Below are 6,025 nucleotides of genomic sequence, written 5' to 3'. Positions count from 1 at the left end.
ATGGTATGACCCCTACTGTATGACATTCAATAAAAGGCAAAATTACAGGGTCAATAAAAAGATCAGTGGTTACCAGGGGAGGGAGATGAATAGAACTTTTAGAACTGTGAAAATACTCTAGATAATATTATAGCAATTGATATATGTCATTATATTTATATGCAAACTTACAGAAAGTACAACACACCAAGAGTGAACTCTAAGGTAAACTATGGACTTAGTGTTATTACCATGTGTCAATGCAGGTTGATCAGTTATAACAAATGTAACATTCTGGTGGAGCATGTTGGTAACAGGGAAGGCTGTGCATGTGCATGTGTGGGAGCAGCAGGTATATGGAAAAATCTCCATGCTTTCCTCTGAATTTTGTTGTAAATCTAAAGCTGCTTTAAAAAATAATGCTTTATATATGAATGTACATAAAATCTTGAAGGTAATGTTGATGTGTTATTATCACCAATTTCCTTAGCAGTAACACTATTAAATGTTAGATAATGCTTTCTATAAGTTTGCAATCTACTGAGAATACAGAACAACATATTTAATTCAAATTAAGTAGGACTAGTCAAAAACCACATACTGACTAAATAACAAATACAAACCTACTGACACATCCATCATCCTGAGAGATATCGGAATGCCATATGGTAGGATAGCTGGTGGATCCAGCTTTGTCATCCATGAATCAGGACCAACTATGCACCAGGCTCTGTTCTAGATTCTAGATAAAGCAGTAAATGGCGAGATACCTGCCTCTGTGAAGCTTAAATTTTTATATTGTACATACTGTCATGTTATGAGTAATGATGTGAAAAATGCAAGACATGGAAACAAGGGAAAAGCACAGTAATCTTGGAAGCCTCACCAAGAAACAGAATGAAATATGAAATTGAGTCATAGCTAGGGTGGGAAGCAAGTACCTTTCTTTTCCAGAGAAGAAAAGAGCAAGTACAGAGTCCTGGGGTGGAAGATTTTTTCAGGTATTGGAAGAAGAGTAAGGCCAATATAGGGTAGAGGGAAGACAGGTAGATGATGAGGTTGGGGTGGATACTTGGAGCACACTAGAAACCTTGATAAGAGTTTCACCTGCATAGAAAGGATGGGAGCTTAACTGGAGTGGGCTCAAAAAAAAAGGTTAGTAAATGAGTTGATGTGCCAATGTAGACAATTCTTTTGAGGAGTCTACTAAAAAATAAAAATAAAAAAAATAATAAGTCTCAGGAAAGAAAGAAAATATGTTGCATGCCAGAAACCTAGATGCATGACTTTGAAAGAAGTTTGTTTTACAGATTATTCTATGCAGATAACACCTTACTAGGAAAGGTGGATTGACAGAGACACCATCAGGAGCAGGAGTCCCTCAGGATCTGTCTTTGGCCTCCTGGTCCTTTTTTCTACTTCTATGCCCTTGGAAAACCTCTTAACCCCAATTTTTCTCCTTCCTCCTCTCCTCCGCTTTCCTTCTGTCCTCTCCCTCTCTTCAGCTGGGCCCTCTGATAATAGGATTGACTACAGATCTCCTCACTACCCACTCTTCTTCTGCAAACCACCACCCAGAAACTAACAAGCTATTCCAAGTCAGGAGTTGCTTGTCTCTCAGACCCCCTCAGCCTTTAATCAGTACCAGAAATGCCTTCAGGCAGAATTGTCCTTTTTCTCTGAAAGGGCTAAACCAGCCCGAGTTTGCAAAATTGGTTGACAACATGTTCTCTTCTTGTACTAGCCTGTTTTGAGAGCCTCCACAACCATAGGAAGATGGCTCCTGTCTGAAATCTGATTTCTGATAACAATGGGCAGGAATTCTGGGTCTGGACACCCAAGCTAAGGGTTACCTCTTCTCTCAGTTTCCTTTAATGGAAAATGTGGGAGATCCCGGTCATTTTATAAATGCCATACCTACCTCCCTTCCAAGCCCTACATGGGACCACACAGGTGAAGCAACATCAGAAAGCACTCATGGAAGACCCATGCCAGCACAGATTCCCAAGGAACTGAAAAATCAGACCTTGGTAGATGTGTTTTGTTCCTTCACCTAAATTGTTTTAGACTCACTGACATCTCTCTCAGGTTCAGAATCCTAAGACACTGCTCTGATGAGCACCTAGACATTCTGGTATTGACCAGCATCAAAGGTCTCAGAGAAAAACCTGTCCTTCAGAGATCACACAGGAAAAGGTGGCGGGGGGGGGGGGAGGCAGGCGAGGGGTAAGGCGAGTGGAGACAAAAAAGGCAAATGTGTAAGCACTGCAAAAAACCAGGGATCTTTCTAGCCAGAAGTGTCCTTTCTAATAGTGTGAAATAAGTCAAAGAGCCATCACATCAGATCAGTAGAACAAATGAGAAACCCAAACTGTGAATCAATAGGCATGGGTTTACCTCTGTTACACTTTAATTAAGTTTCAAAAGAAAAATTATACCCCAGTAGAGTCACATACCAACAGCGGCCAGCTGTCCTGCTCAATCAAAAGTCCCATAAATTCAGTGCATAGAATTAATTGCATAGAATTTCTGCTTAAGCTTTCTTGAAATAGAAATCTAAAGTTTTACAAATATCACACCACGTGGGATCAGGAAATTTGTCTTTTCAGCTCATTAAATGGTTACCATTTTAGCTAATTCAATCATAAGAGCACCAAGTGAAGCAGAACCCAGAGTTGTAAATTAGTTCCAAGCTCCATAAATCTTTTATATTGAGAAATAGGCTAGGACCTGAGTATTTTTCTCCAAAATGCTAAGACATTTTAAATACTTCAGAATCATTAGAAATTATTCAGTGTCTACGAAAAAAAAATTTAATTGAATCAGGTCTTTTTAATACACCCATTACATGTATAAATTCTCTCTAAATAAGCTCAAGGATTGTAGTACTCATATGCTGATATGAAAAAATAATCACTCAGGACCAAAAAGAACCTTACAAATGTTACAAAGGGGAGCTCTCCTCCTTTTAGAAAGCGTGGATGGAAACAGCTCCTGTTATAGACACTGGGCCGGTCAATGAGGAGACAGAGGCCAGAAGCTGGGAAGAGGAAATAGCAATGCTATCCACCAGTTCAAGGGCAGGAGAAGTGGATGGAGGGAGTCCCTGGCTTACCATTTTCAGGGGGAAATCCCCAACCTGTTATTCACTCTCTTACAGAATTGTCCTTTTCCAGCTAACATGTATTGGCTCCAAAGCAAACTTCCTCTTGAAGCTTCCTTGAGAATATGTTGAGGCACGTTGATACCTCAAAGCATTCCCATAATTTTCAAAAAATGAGAAGACCAAAGCTGCTAAGCCCAGCTAACAAGAACAACTACAAAATTAAATAGAAAATGTGTTTCAACAAGCTCAGGGGCAAAGGCCAGCAGGCTGGGGCTTCGCTGGGCTCTATGAAGATAAACACACACTCTAGAATACTAACCCACACCAGAAACATACATTCTGAAAATATCAGAGGTCATCAATCAACACAATCACAGACTAATCAATTAATACCATCCTCTCTGAGAAGACAAGGAAGAGGAATTATAGAGAGACAAAGATGCGAATCAGTGAAGATTTACCTTTTGATAAACCTCAAGCTTATACAAGGATATGAAAAAAAGACAATCTCTAGGAGGAAAATTAAGTATTTCTCTATATTAACTAAGCAGTTCATGAGAAAGCTGCTTCTCATTTCTAGTGATGTTGAAACACTTCTTCCAAGAAGTCTTCTTTCTGACTAATGGGAAAAGAGTGGTAGCAAATCACTTTAAAGTTCCTCCCTGGAGCAAAATTGTGAGCGTGGTAAGATACATGTTACAGATTTTGTGATGCCTGCTCTATTCTAAGCACTTTGTGTTACATAGGCCTATTGTGCACATCTCCATTCCTAGGGTCCTGCTAGGTTAAGAACACACCCCATACTCTGAATATTTTCTTACATTTTCCTTTCCATGTACATGTATTTCTCCTATGTTCAATTTCCCTAGCCCCTGTCCTCAACTGAAGTCATAGTGGATTAGTCATATAAACAAATTAGCTAGGCCATATGCTACAACGATGTGTTACAGATTAATGTCTCTAATCTTGTTTTGGTCAAAAGACATTCAGTTGGGCTAGGTGACCTTCAAATTCTCTCCCAATTCTAATATTGTAAAATTCTAAGTGACTCCAATCAAATAAAATCTTAAACCTTGGGCCACGCTAGTTAGTTGGCGAATTGAACTTCTGGGGCCTTTGAAATCAGACCATTTGCGTTAGTGTAAAACATATCACATCTGATAGTTGCCCTTTGATCAAAAAGTTGAATGGCAATTTGTAGAGGTTATTATTGCGTGTCTTATATATTGGTGAATTGAAGATGACCCAAATCCTTGGCTGTTCTTCTCATTAAGAAATTAGTCTCTTTTCCCTCTGACATGGAATCCAGGCTGGCCTTGTGACTGACTTTCTTTAATCAAGAGAATGTAGGGAAAGTGACCCTTTGCCAATTCTGGCCTAGGCCAGAAGAGATATGGAAGCTTCTGCTTTCACCCCCTTTGGAGCCCTAAATCACCATGATGAAAAAGTACATCTACTTTGCTGCAGACATTGTTTGGAGAGAGAGAGAGAGAAAGAGAGAGGAGCAGATTCCCAGTCAGCCTCCATCTGGTCCAGACATCTCAGCTGAGGTGCCAGACATATGAGTAAAGCAATTTTGGACTTCCAGTCCTAGATAACCTCCAGATAACTGAAGCTGCATAACCCCAGACAAGACCAGCAGAAGAACCACCCACTTGAGTCTAGTCCATAGACAGTTGCTATTATTTTAAGCCATTAAGTTTCAGAGTGCTTTGTTACACTGCAGTAGATAACTGAAACACAACCCTAAAGGCTGGCCTAATCTTTTCTTTAAGCAAAGAAGGAAGGATAACAAATAAAATAATTCTTTAAATGAAGTTCCTAAATATTATCATGGTTATTTCACCATCCAGCATATACTTAGTTCTTCCTGTATACAATGCATAGCCATAAATTCGTTCAACACTTTCTATGCTGTAAACACATCCTCAATATCTGCTGCCATTGCTGTCGAAAGAAACTATAAGCTCCTGTTGGCTAGAAACCAAGAACTCTAATAGGTCTTTTATAAAGACTTTTTAGCAATAATAATTTCAGCAGAGATCTTCGGCAATGATCAACACTATTTCCCATAAGTCTTGCTACTTTTCCACACTGACATGTCTAGAAATGGAACCTCAGACAGAAACTCCACTTTGAAAGCCTAATGTCATCTTTTTCATTTTAAAGGGCACTGAAACCATAAGCCCCTCTCATTGCACTCTTCCCAACAACAAAGTACATCACATTGTGACCACAGGCTTATTCCACAGGAGTGTTTTTTTTTTTATTGCTTGGTTATGAGAATGGTTATTCCTAAAGGGAAACTTTAAGTTCCTCTGCCTTGCATTCATGTATGACAAATCCCTGACACCTGTATGGAAGCTCCCAGGCCAGAAACTTGTGTTCTTGTCCTGCCACCATGCCTAGGAGTCAACCTGAAAGAATCTGTGGATAAAAGACATGACAATGTGCTTGGTTCAAATGCTCAGGTTGCAAACTTTCACCAGGATGTCAGCAGGATCCTCACCATCTTTCAAATGGCAATGAAAACTGAAAGGTTGATGAAATATTTTTTCAAAAAACTTTCAAAGGTAAATTTTCTTTAGAGTAAAGGATATTCAATTTTTATTCTATATACTTCTGAATTGTTGGGTTTTTTTTTTTTAGAATAAATAGAAAGGAGTGACATGATATATTCAAAGTGCTGAATGGGAAAAATCTGCAGCTACAAATACTCTATCCAATAAGGCTATCACTCAGAATAGAAGGAGGGATAAAGAGTTTCCCAGACAAACAAAAACTAAAGGAGTTTGTGATCACTGAACCAGCCTGCAAAATATATTAAAGGGGGGCTCTGAGTGCAAAGGAGGGACTAAAAGTGACAAAGACAAGGAAGGAACAGAGAAAGGCTCCAGAAACAATGACAAAACAAGTAATAAAATGACAATAAATACATAA

The sequence above is a fragment of the Vulpes vulpes genome, chromosome 4 (assembly GCF_048418805.1).
Source record: "Vulpes vulpes isolate BD-2025 chromosome 4, VulVul3, whole genome shotgun sequence".
Taxonomy (NCBI): Eukaryota; Metazoa; Chordata; class Mammalia; order Carnivora; family Canidae; genus Vulpes; species Vulpes vulpes.
The sequence above is the reverse complement of the archived record's forward strand: the minus strand, read 5'-3'. Positions refer to the sequence as shown.